This window comes from Bos grunniens, chromosome 12 (genome assembly GCF_055505025.1).
Source record: "Bos grunniens cultivar Pamir isolate PY7600 chromosome 12, Bosgru_T2T1.0, whole genome shotgun sequence".
In the NCBI taxonomy this organism is placed as follows: Eukaryota; Metazoa; Chordata; class Mammalia; order Artiodactyla; family Bovidae; genus Bos; species Bos grunniens.
Genome location: NC_141176.1, coordinates 27,800,693 through 27,814,314, shown reverse-complemented (window position 1 = coordinate 27,814,314; position 13,622 = coordinate 27,800,693). Strand labels below are relative to the sequence as shown.

General features: G+C 38.3%; 2 protein-coding genes across 5 annotated transcripts in view; one reads left to right on the top strand and one right to left on the bottom strand.

Moving 5' to 3' along the window:
- RFC3 (replication factor C subunit 3) overlaps nt 1–13,622 on the top strand; it is a 249,409-nt gene that overhangs the window by 41,587 nt on the left and 194,200 nt on the right. The gene's annotated exons all lie outside the window — the stretch shown is intronic.
- Nucleotides 1–13,622, bottom strand: part of STARD13 (StAR related lipid transfer domain containing 13) — a 492,092-nt gene that overhangs the window by 430,530 nt on the left and 47,940 nt on the right. For all 3 annotated transcript variants that reach the window (XM_086329392.1, XM_086329395.1, XM_086329394.1), the window contains exon 2: nt 8,108–8,185. The gene's annotated coding sequence lies outside the window, so the exon portion shown is untranslated. The remainder of the gene's footprint in view (nt 1–8,107; nt 8,186–13,622) is intronic.

Below are 13,622 nucleotides of genomic sequence, written 5' to 3'. Positions count from 1 at the left end.
TATGACTGAGCGACTGAACTAAACTGAAAATAAAATTCAGAGATTCCCTGGAGAATCACATGGTGAAGAGTCAGCATGCAATGTGGGAGGCAATGTGGGAGACCCGGGTTCGATCCCTGGGTTGGGAAGATCCCCTGGAGAAGGAAATGGTAACCCACTCCAGTATTCTTGCCTGAAAAAGCCCATGGCTGGAGGAGCCTGGCAGGCTACAGATAATTAAATGAGATAATTATCTCATTTCTGGTTACATTGTGAGATCCCACAAAAGGTAAAATAACCTCTAGAGTATAATTTGCTTAAATAGTAAAATTCAGTTTTCCAGCAGACCTTGCTAAAATATTAGGATTATTTTTAAATTATTTAATTTTTAAATTGTGGTAAAATATAAATAAAATTTTGGAGAAGGCGATGGTACCCCACTCCAGTACTCTTGCCTGGAAAATCCCATGGGCGGAGGAGTCTGGTGGGCTGCAGTCCATGGGGTCATGAGGAGTCAGACACGACTGAGCAACTTCCCTTTCACTTTTCACTTTCATGCACTGGAGAAGGAAATGGCAACCCACTCCAGTGTTCTTGCTTAGAGAATCCCAGGAACGGGGGAGCCTGGTGGGCTGCCGTCTATGGGGTCACACAGAGTCGGACACAACTGAAGTGACTTAGCAGAAGCAGCATAAATAAAATTTAATATTTTAACCATTTTAAGTGTCTAGTTTAGTGGCACTAAATACATTAATATTGTTGTGCAACCGTCACCACCATCCACCTCCAAAACTTATCTTCCCAAACTGAAATTCCATACCCATTAAACACTAACTCCCCCAGCCCCTGGCAACCACCATTCTACTCTCTGTCTCTATGAATTTGACTGCTCTATGAGTCCCATATGAGTGGAATCATATAGTGTTTTTCTATATATGACTGACTTAGTTCACTTAACATAATGTCTGCAATCCATGTTGTAAAAGGTAACTAAATTTCCTTCCTTAGTAAAGATGAACAATATTTCATCACATGTACATATAGTCTTTGTTTTTTTATCCATTCATCTGTTGGTGGTAACTTGGGTTGCTTCTACATTTTTGCTGTTGTGTGTGATGTTGCTAGGAATTTGGGTGCACAAATGTGTGTCAAAGTACATGCTTTCAGTTTTTTTGAGTGTATACCCAGAAATGAAGTTGCTAGATTATATGGTGATTCTATGTTTAATTTTTTGAGGAACCTTCATATTATTTTAGAATTACTTAAAAACTCTGACATTGAGTAAGAACATCTTGCCACCATCTCCTTTTTATATTAACATATATATGTATAAATATATGTGTATATATATGGTGATGCACAGGGAGGCCTGGTGTGCTATGATTCATGGGGTCGCAAAGAGTCAGACACGACTGAGCGACTGAACTGAACTGATATATATATAATAAAATCTTCAATAAACATAAATGAGATGTGCATATATAGATGAACTCTAAACAAATGACTTAATGTTTGTCCTTAAGAACAGATTCACTCAGGGGAGCTAAATACCAATTAAAGCTTATTGCAAAATAATAGAGCAGTAATTTGGAAAAGTTTTTTTGTGTCAACATGACACAGATTTTAGCAATTATGGAGTGGCCAGATTTAAATCCCAGTGATTTAATCACACCCTAAAATACTCTACGAATTTTTGCAAGACAGCTGTATTAAAACCAACAAACACAGCTTCTAACTGGCTTTCTACAAATTATATTGAAACTTAAATGTTAGAACAGCCAATTCTTTATTCATTTCTCTCTGGGATTTGTAACCTGAGTTTGAAATCAGATGCTCTTCCAAATACTACCAAATTGACTGCAGGGACCATCAGCAAATCATATAATACGTGAATTGATAGTGTGTTCTAAGCTGTGATTTACTAAGTTGATGGCTACTGTCATTATTAGGGGTTGCCTGAACATGGAAACAGCATATATTTATCATAGAAATTGAAAAGTTATATTTGTTTCAATCATCTTGTTTTAAAGGCTAACTGTTGGTCTCTTCATCATGGTTTATGTCATTAACCCACACAGTGATATAAATGGCATATATGTCATCACTGACCATTGCTATGCTCCTGTGTTTCTATATATTGATTAAGAGAATTATCAAGACTCTTCCCATTTAGTCACACTATCTTTATTCCACTATGTAGTGGGTGGAACAGTAGGCATTGGTGAAATGTAGATAAATAAGATTTGATCCTTGCCTTCAAGAAGCTCAAACTCTAATCTGAAATTGGATTAATGTTAATGGCTATTAGTTGGTAGATTTAAACTGTGACATGTCTTACTGACAGAAAAATAAATGAGTGAATACTGCTGTTTATTCTGCAATTTTTCCTCAATAATGTGCCTATTGGTCATGTCATCTTTACCACTGAAACCCAGCCTCTAGGGCACTCCTCACATGGCCATCAAGGAGCCCCTGATCTTTTCTCCCTGGGTTGGCATTAATGTTTTTTTTGTTGTTGTTGTTGTTGTTGTTGTTGTTCTCTGAAAACATCAGTTATTTTATTAAAGTTCTGCCCAGTTGGAAACCCACAGCTATCTCCCACTTCTTGGAGAGGGAGAGCAGGCAGGCAGAGGGGAGCCCAGGGTCTTCAGTGAGGAAGTGAGGAGTCTCAATTTCTTCCTGCTAAGCTCTTCCTTCTACTGCCAGAGATTTTGTACCTATAACCCACTCACACAGCTTCCTTTGAACTTAGTCCTCCCTAGAACTATCACATAGAAAAACATGGTTTGATGCATGTCAAATTTCCTTAGGAACTTTTGATTTTAGGATAGAAACAAAAGGATAAAGGGAAGAGGTCCAAATTTTATATCAAGCTCTATCCACAAATGTCTCTGAAGGAAAATATTATAGCTGTGCCCTTAGGCTCCTAGTCAAACTCAAATGATTTTAGTGTCTTTTTGTTAATGTCTTTTTGTTCATTCATCTATCCCACTAAAACTGTCTTATATAATGATTTGCTTATGTATTTATCACCCCTGGTTAAAACCAAGGTCCTCAAGTGTAGAAATAATGCTGCTATCATATAATGTGAGAGAAGAAATCATAACTTTTTCATAATTTCCATCAGTAACTTCTCCTCCTTTTTTTGATATAAACATAACTGATGTTTTCTCAGTCTTATGTAGAGAATGAGTAAAGACATCTTCAAAAAAACTTTGCCAGTTTTTTAATTGACCTAAAACATATAATCTAAGTAAAAAAAAAAAAAAAAAAAAAAAAACCTTCACCAGAATTGCAAATATAGCTTCATAACAAATCTCTTAGCTCCAAAATTTATTTCTTAAAATTCTAGATAGAAATTTTGGAGGTGCCATCAGGGGATGGGTCTTTTTCATCTTTGGTTCACTAACTTGTAAATCCATGCCAAGAAAGCAGTAACCCTCCTTAATGTTTCCTGAGTGATTCATGATCATAAGAAATCTGGATCTCAAGAGCTTTCTTTCCTTTATAACAAGTTAAGGAAATATTCACAAACTGTCATGATGTAAGAAAGTTTCTGGCAGTGATATCTGCAAGGAGGGAGTTTCAAAACGTGGAAACTTCAGAAAAACATCATCCAGTTGTTTTTCTTTCAACTTCACTTGAGAAACAGCCCCATCTTTGATCCTCTTGTGCTTGTTTTTATTTCAGACATCCTGACCTAAACTAAGTGTATGTTTTGCTCCCGTTAATTTATTTGAAGGGGCTTCCCAGGTGGTGCAGTGGTAAAGAATCCACCTGTCAGTGCAGAAGATGCAAGAGATGTGGGTTTGATCCCTGGGTTGGGAAGATCCCCTGGAGTAGGAAATGGCAACCTACTCCAGTATTCTTGACTGGAAAATTCCTTAGAGCCTGGCAGGCTACAGTCCATGGGGTCACAAAGAGTTGGACACAACTAACACACACACACACACACACACACTATTTGAAAAGCAGCAATTAAGGAAACATTGATGTCAGCCTTGAAACATTTCACATGTTCTGTGAACTCCTTCTGCAATGATTACACTCATAGCACTGGAAATAGACCCTTTCCTTTAAGGAGCCCAAAAACTTCCAAAGAAAAACACCTTGAACTCTTTTCTTTAGCTTGGTAATCTGGTGCGAAGTTTGAGAATTTCAGCAACACTCTTAAGAAAGATTCCTATCCTTTTTTTTTATTTTTATAGACACTTCTCTATTTTCATTAGTTACTTAATAACCTTGTTCATCAGTTTCCTTATTAATAAGTAAAATCTGCATTCCTGGAAGCTCAGATGAAGATAATTGGCTCTACCCTCCTCATTAAGCCTTTGGAAGACACTGTGGACAAATAATCTTAAATTACTCTGCCTTGCCAACTGAACATTTCCTATAAGCAGGTCTTTTTATGGAGGAGTTTTTATCAAAAACAGCACTTTTAAAAGGCAGTGCACAGTGCCTGCTGAACTAGCAATGAGAGAGAGACAGACACAGAAAACCACTGAGAGAGAGAGAGAGGACTCATGTTTTAAACAGAATACCAGCTAATAAGTGTGAAAGGAATGGATAGAACTAAGAAAATCACCATTTTACAACTGTCAGTATTAATACATGATTCTGGCAAGATCAGGATCAGCAATAGATGCTAAAATCATCGGCTTAAAAGTTAATGTGGAACTAAATCACATAATCTCAAAGTTTCACAATTAACATTACTTAAAAATACCACAAATGAAAAATGTACCTTTATTATGAAGAGCTTAATCACCGTCTTAACTAAGTGATCAAACAGCCTTACCAGTAGGGAAACCACTTGATTTTGTTATCACCTGATTTTGTTTAATGTGATATTATAAGTATACAAGATCACTTATGTAATTTTCTTGGTAAAAATGTTTAGCCTATATCATTTCATAAAGAAATAATATACAAATTTAGGATGTGGCACTTTCCAGAAAATACTATTCTGGACTCAGAAAAAGTCAGTGTCATGAAAAACAGACTAGAGAGAGGACACTAGAGATAAAAGTGATCAAGAAGACCAAACCAAAAAAAAAAAAAGGAAGATAAAAAAACAAATGTATAGTGCAAATCTTAATTGGATCCAGTATGTTAAACATCTTAACATACTGAAAGAGTATTAAGACAGTTGGAGAAATTTAGGAGACAAAGGCATAAACAACAGACTTTTGAACACAGTAGGGGAAGGAGAGGGTGAGATTACTTGAGAGAATAGCATTGAATCCTGTACATTACATTATGTAAAATAAATAGCCAGTGGGAATTTTCTGTATGACACAGGAAACCCAAAGCTGGTGCTCTGCGACAACCTATTGGCTTAAAAGTGGGATGGGGAGGGAGGCGGGAGGGGGGCTCAAAAGGGAGGGGACAGATGTATGTCTATGGCCTATTCATGTTGATGCATGGCAGAAACCATCACAATATTGTAAAGTAATTATCCTCTAATTAAAAAGAAGACAATTGGAGAAATTTAAATATAGGCTGTATTAGATGATAGTCAATTTACTTAATTTTCATGGATAGTTAATAGCATTTTGGGTGTATATATAATATAAAGTATTTGTAAGTTGCTGTTTCTCAAGTAACTAAATGTTGTTGTTTAGTTGCAAAGTCATGTCTGACTCTTTGCAACCTCATGGACTGTAGCCCTCCAGGCTCCTTGGTCCATGGGACTTTTCATGCAAGAATATTGTCGAGGGTTGCCATTTCCTTGCTTCCCTGGTGAATCAGAGGTTAAAGTGCCTGCCTGCAAAACAGGAGACCCGGGTTCTATCCCTGGGTTGGGAAGATCCCTTGGAGAAGGAAATGGCAACCCACTCCAGTATTCTTGCCTGGAGAATCCCATGGACAGAGAAGCCTGGTGGCCTACAGTCCATGGGGTCACAAAGAGTCGGACATGACTGAGTGACTTCACTTACTTACTTACTTACTTCTTCAATGGATATTCCCAACCCAGGGACTGAACTTTCGTCTCCTGCTTGGAAGGTGGATTCTTTACCTCGAGCCACTTGGGAAGCCCAAGTAACTAAATAGTTAAGCCTAAAAATGCATATACACATACGTACAAAAAAAGCAAATGGATAAAATGTTAATTTGTGAATCTAGGTGAAGTCCATATGCTATTCATAATCTATTTTTGTTCTAGGCTTAAATTTTTCTAAAGTGAAAACTAGGGAGAAACAAGGAAATTATAAATAAACCCTTGGCCAAATCATTATAATAAGTTAATACTGTAATAAAAATTATAAATCAGCCTTTTAAAAAATTATTTTTTCCCCCTGGATCTTCCATGTAACAGGCCTGAGAGCTTAAATGAATTCCTTAACCTCTGAGTGAATTTTTCTAATTTATAAAATGGAGACATGTTGCTCATTAAAAAAAAAAAAATAAAGAGATCAATGCTATCCCTCAACTTGTGTTTGAATATTTCCTCCATGTATTATGTTATGAAAGAAGAAAATACTCCCATTATTATCATTCTCCTCTCATTTATTTCCTTTCTCAAATAAAATGGTCACAAAAGGAAAAAAAAAGTCACTAGCACCTTTCAGTAAAATGGAAATTCTACTCTTGTCTTTTAGTAGACAATTGTCATGTTGCATCTCAGGAGACAGTGGAAGATTGAAGGTAAAGAAACTGGAAAATTATTGTTGCCCTGAAGATCACTTCTATTTGTTGCATCATTATAAAGAGTAAGGATTAAACTCAATTAACCATCTTTTCCCATGTTTGAAAGGATGTTTTTTACTCTGTTGTAGCTAGTGGACCTTGATTTCTGTTGCTAGGAAACCTGGATGACTCTTTTTAGTCCTCATGGAAACTGTACTTGTAATCACTTTGGCTGAGTATTGGCTGTTGGCTCGATGCCAGCTCAAGGAAAGTTCACCTCAAACCCTTGCAAGGTACTCTAGTAGTGGAAGCTGTGCTAGCCCTAGGGGGCATGGTGGAAGTGCTTCAGGGGCTTCCTAGGGGTGGGCTAGAATGGCACTTTCTTCTTCAACAGAATTATTCCACTTTGATCTGCTTCAGTGTTAGACTTAATTTGAAGAAAGTGCTTTATTGGAAGAGAGAGCAAATTTATCTATAAAAAAAGCCCTGACCTAATTTACCAAAAAACAACTTGAATCTCTGAGAAGTGACTTGCCCAAAGTCGTGCAGCTCATAAACACCAAGGCTGTGGATTAAGCTGCTGCTTCTGACTAAATTGCTTTACATTATCTCACACTTCCTGTTACTAGGACTGAATACACAATATAGCCACACATACAATAGCAGTGTTTAAAGATAATATGAGATATCATGAACAATGATCCATGGTAATGGATTTGTGAAGTTTGACAAATGGATGATTTTGTAAAACAGTGCTGCTGCTACTGCTAAGTCGCTTCAGTCGTATCCGACTCTGTGTGACCCCACAGATGGCAGCCCACCAGGCCCCGCCGTCCTTGGGATTCTCCAGGCAAGAACACTGGAGTGGGTTGCCATTTCCTCCTCCAATGCATGAAAATGAAAAGTGAAAGTGAAGTCGCTCAGTTGTGTCCAACTCTTAGTGACCCCATGGACTGCAGCCTACCAGGCTCCTCCGTCCATGGGATTTTCCAGGCAAGAGTACTGGAGTGGGGTGCCATTGAGAAAGTTTTCCAGCTATCATTGTTTCTTTTCTGTTGGCACAAACTGAAAGTAGGGGAGGGAACACAGCTATACTAATTAGAAAGGCATAACAAAACTTTCAGCATTGATATGATTGTCCACACAGAATAGTCTGAAACTTATACAAATTATTGGAACAAATAAGGAATTTTGGATTTTATCAAGATAGTGTATAGAATATGAAAATATCATTTTCTTTTCTATAAGTGAGCAACAAATAATTAAAGTATATAATTGTAAAAGATATAATTTATATTAACTAAATTAATAAGCTATCTAGAAATAAATCTTAACAAAAATGTTCATATTTATAAAGAAAACATTTGTGAAAGTTTATTGAAAGATATAAATGAAGACCTTGTTAAAATCCATGTTTTTGTGTATGAAAAGATTATAAAGACATCAATTTTCTCCAAATTAATTCATAAATTCAATATAATTGCAGTCATGTTCTCACCAGGATTTCCTGAAGAACTGGACAAGCTGATTTTGCAGTCTTATGGAAGAGTAAAAGGTCAACAAAAGCCAGGAAAATCTGGAAGAAAGAAAAGTAGGGGAAGGAAAAAAAGGAAGATAAAGATAAAAATTACTTATACTAAGACTTTTAACAAAATTATTATAGTTTTAAAGGTATAGTATACTGGTTTAGAGATAGAAAAAGTGATCATTGAGAGCATGAAGACATTAAAAACATACTCTAGAGTAAACTTGGGATATGACAGGCAATGTTGTAAATCAGTGGGAAGAGGGTAGAATTTTCAACAAATTGTGTGGGCCAATTGATTACATACGGAAAAAAATAACATTAAACTTCTTTTTCATGACATACAAATTCACATTCCCAAGTGGCTTAAAGACAGAAAAAAAAAAATTTAGGAAAAACATGGAAGATGTATATACTCAAAGACTTAGGTTCATGGGAGTAGAGGGTGTAATAAATATGTTGATAATTTAAAGAGAGAAAACGTAGAAGAAATTTCAGTATGTAAACCTAGAGTTCTTTTTTTATAAAATCACAAAATACCAGTAAATTATAGAGAAAAAGATGAATACATCTAACTACTTTAGAAAACAAATTTAAACTACATTAAAAGTTAAGAGAAAGCGTAAACAAAGTGAAAAGGAAAGTCACAGACTGGAAAAATCTATGGGAACCACTTATAAACCCCAAATTTATAAAAAATCTCTACAAGGAATTCCCTGGCTCTCTAGTAGTTAAGACTCCACCTTCCACTGCAGGGGAATGATGGGTTTGATCCCTGTTCAGGGAACTAAGGTGTCACATTCCAACTGGCATGACCAAAAAAAATTTTTTTAGTATGAATATAATTCTTGTAAACTCTTATAATACATCTTAATGAAAAATTAGAACTTAAACATTCAACTATTAAAAAAAAAAAGAGAGAGCTACAATAACACAGTAGAAATGTAGCTAAGGGGCTTCCCAGGTGGCGCTAGTGGTAAAGAAACCGCCTAATAAAGCAGGAGACATAGGAAATGGGGGTTGGATCCCTGGGTGGGGAAGATGCCCTTAAGGAGAGCATGGCAACCCACTCCAGTATTCTTGCCTAGAGAATCCCATGGACAGAGGAGCCTATTGGGCTACAGTCCTTAGGGTCACATAGAGTCGGACGTGACTGAAGCAATTTAGCATACAGGCAGTGTAGCTAAAAGCTTATTAAGAGGCAGTTTAAAAGCAAGAGACACACATGAGCCAATTGCATATGAAAAATGAAAATACACTCAACTTCACTAGTTGAGCTCAAGTTTACTAGTTACCAGGAAATTGAAAAATAAAACAGTGAGCTGCCATTTGAGGCTATCAGATTAGCAAAACATAATCTATTGACATCAAGTTTTGGTAAATACATGTTTCTGGAGGGCTTGTAAATTAGTACAACTTCTTAGAAAACAATTCTGCTATCATTTGATTAAGTTAATTATGGTTCAGCAAATGTACTTCTAATTTATTGAGTGTTTACTTAAATAAATACTAGATATACATGCTAGAATCAATGCATAGCAGGTTGATTGTATTCTTTGTGATAAAGTGGGGAAAATGCATGCCCTTGAATAGAAGGCTAGATTTATTTTTTTAATTTGAAGTAATATTAAATAATCTTAAGGCTAAATTTACCAGTACTTGGAATAATAAACTTCAAAAACATTAGTTTCAGTGCAAAAGTTAATCTTAAAAGATAACTGTATTATTCATGTAAGTTTAAAAAACACACAAGATCATTTTTATATACAATTTTATGAATAAAAACGTGTGATAAAAGTCCTAAAAACCACGTGGGAACAATCCATGTTAACTTCAGGTGGTACCTCCTAGGTAGGAAAGGATGAAGATGGAGATTTACTGTATCTTAAAATTATGTTTCTTTTAAAAAACAAAACAGAATAAAACAGATCTCTTTCAAATAATAGTAACACATAGAAATCTTGGGTGATGATTACATGAGTGTCATATGATTCACTGTATAGTTTGGCTATATTGTTCATTTGAAACAGAATTATTCATTTGATTTTGGCTCCTAAAAAGGAAGAAACAGGAAGTGGAAAATCATTTACACTCAAGGACATAGCCCTCGTCAGTTCTGCTGAGCCTGGACTGAGCTCAGGTTTTTCACCGGAGGACCAGCCGGAGCCCGGCCATTGGCTGATGATGTCTGTCAGGAAGCTGCATGGAGAGGGCCTACTGAGGAGACCACTGAGCCCTCTGCCTCTGCCCCTGGCAGCTGAGCTCTGCCCTTCTCCTCTGGGGAGCCCTGGAAGGCTTGATACCAGAGTGAGTGAGAGGACCCAGCGGTGGCACAAAGATTCGTGGCCAGATACCAGGACACACAGGAAGTTACAAGAGAAAAGCTTTCTGTTTCAGCTCCACCCATTGACCTTTGGTGGGTGAGTTTTCAGTAAAACAGCAACATCTTCTGAATGCTCGGAGGAAAGGCTTTATAATCTGGGGGTAAGACGCAGCTTCTAAATACAATTGATGTGGCTTTCCTGCCTTCGTTCAGGCTATCCTTTTTCCACCACATAATCTTCCCATTGTCCACACTGATTCCTGTTTGTTTTGGCAGGGTTAACTGCTGGCAGGCCTCCTCCAGCTGAGCTCCTCATCCTCCACTGTGCAGGGGTTACTGAAGCAAGAGCAAGCTTTCCCTCAGTCCCCGGAACAGGAGCCAAGTGTGACACAAATTGTGAAACTTGTTTCTGGTTACCAGGAAAACTTAAAGAAATCCTAATCAAGCAAAAAATTGACAAAAATCTTTCCAACATTTGAACAAAAAAGGTATTTTTCAGGTCTTAGATTTATGGAAGTCAGTTCTCCAAACCCAGCCAGACTTTCAAACCTCCTATTCTTTGCACTATGTTATTTAAATACACTGTAAATACCCTCTGTTGCTCTAATACCAGGTCCATATTGTGCAAGACGACCATGGTCTGAAGACCTTGTTGAATTTGAAAGAGGCAGAAGTTCCGTTTCTGGCGCATAAACTTGAATCAGGACTAGGGTAAGAGTGCCAAAGAAGTCCACACTCTGACAGCTAGACAAGCAGGCCATTTATTTGGAAAGACTTTGAATCCCTTCCCAGAGCAAAATGCAGCCCTTTATACTCAGCAGGCTTGGAATAAAATCGTCTTAACTGACTCGATCAGTGTCCTGAATTTTAGGTTGTAGGAAAATGCAGCTGATAACTTGGAAATGAAGAAAGAGTGGAAAACTAGGTCCTGAAAAGATGATTTCCTCATTAGGGTTCCTGCCATATTTTCTAACTTGTGTGTTGGGCGAGGATTTATATTGTTTGTTGAAAGTACTATCTCTGTGACAAAACCCGAAGTCTGGGAGGAAAACATAAAAGGAATGAAGAAAAAATGGAAAATATGACACCTCCTAATAAAACTTATAAAACCCACATTCATCAGTCAAACAACCAGATTTACTGAATAAATATTGTATGTCAGGTCCTGTAAATACATATGACCAAAATAAATAATGACTAAGACACAGTCCTTGTCTTTAAAGAGTTGCGGGGGGAGTGGAGGTGCAGGCTAGATGATAAAGGAATAGTGATGATCCAATATGTGTGTGCCCCAACAGTGGTGGTGAAGACACTTACTTGACTTTCCTTGGGCAGAAACTTGCAACAATAACAAAAAAGCACAAATTTAGTATGTGAATGATATCTTCCTACGTGTACTCTTGTTCAGTGTACAACCGGAATAGTTTGCCATGATGATCCAGCACTACAAGATGGAAAAGAAGCTGAATCAGAGGAAATCAGGCACAACTTCTCTTGAAATGTCCCTGCATCCACCAAGCCTTGGTACTTGAATGCAGAGACCAGATCATCCTTTAAAACTTCTCCAGGGAGCATGAGTCCAGGGAACCCATGTTCTTATTCTCCTATCTAACCCTCTCCTAGAGGGGCTTCCCAAGTGGCACTAATAGTAAAGAACCTGACTGCCAATGCAAGAGACATAAGAGAGGTGGATTCGATCCCTGGGTTGGGAAGATCCCCCGGAGGAGGGCATTGGCAACCCACTCCAGTATTCTTGAGAATCCCGTGGACAGAGGAGCCTGGTGGGAAGCATATTGTACACTATGGCCATCAAACAAACCTATACACATATTAATTCAAATGTCTCATTCAAGTTATCTCTTAAAGAGCTCTTGGGCGGGGAGCTCCCCAGACTCCTGGGGGCTGGACTTCTAAGAAATCTGAGAGACCCAGCATGGTTCTAGCTTCACAGCAGCCCTGTCAGGGGCTCATCTGGACCTACCCCCAGTTAATCTGTCATGCAGATTTACTGCTTTCAGTTAATAAATGCCTAATAACTTCTCTTTCAATCATTCCCCCTCTCCCCCCAACCTCTCCCAAGCCTGCCCAGATGTGAAAGAACTCTTCTGGGTAACTTGAAAGTTCAAGTTGAGGCACTGAATCAGAATGAATCCTTTCTCCTTTCTCAGAGTTTTGTTGAAATTAATAAACTCTGCTACATAGGCATCAGGGCTAAGAGGCAGGTACAAAGATAGATGGAAATAGTCCCAAGCAGCAAATAAGAACACTCACATTTATAGCTTCCAAATTATTTTCATATGTATCAATATTTACAACTTTGAGAGGTCAGTATTATTCTGTGTATTTTTGTAGGTAAAGTGGCTGCAGCTCTGAGAAAGAAGTCCAAACTTGCACAAGTAGTATGCATTGACGTGGGACCTGCAACAGACACCTCTGCTCTAAGTCTCATCTCTTTCTACAAGTGCTGGCTACGTCTCTAGTCCAGAGAGGAAAATAGCATGACTTGTGTCACAGCAATGGTGCAAACAGAGTTGTGGGCACAGGGGGTGAGGGATATATGTCCCAGAAGGCAAGGTGAGGTGGGGGTGCTGAATGGGAAACCTAAGGGAGCACAGATGGTATTTCCACTGACAAGCTCAAGTGAAAAGGCAGGTCAGTATGAGGAATGGCCCTAGGACAGCCATATATAAGAAGGGAGAATTTCAGGTCTGGTTGGAAAATGTCAAGTGAATAGTTCGGCACAACTGGTCTAGATTCTGTGCAGGCTGCAGAGACAGGGAAGGAAAATGAAGTAAGGGCAGTGGTCACAGGCCAGGCTGCTGAGTGCACCATGAGCTCAGTAGCACTGGGAGCCATAGGGGAGGGGCAGCTCAGATGTGGGCTTGGAAGGAGAGATGTTAATTTAAGAGCAGGGTGAAGAAGGGATTACCAGATGGGACAGAAGATACATCCAGATACTGTCAGGGCCAGCTAAAGGAGGGGGGTCTCTCAGCAAGAGCTGCGACAGTGGCACCAGAAGACAGTAGCGTGCAATGACTCGAAATGCCCATCTATTTTCTGAGGTTTTCAGTCAGTTCAGTCTCTCAGTCGTGTCCGACTCTTTGAGACCCCATGGACTGCAGCACACCAGGCTTCCCTGTCCATCATGAACTCCCTGAGCTTGTT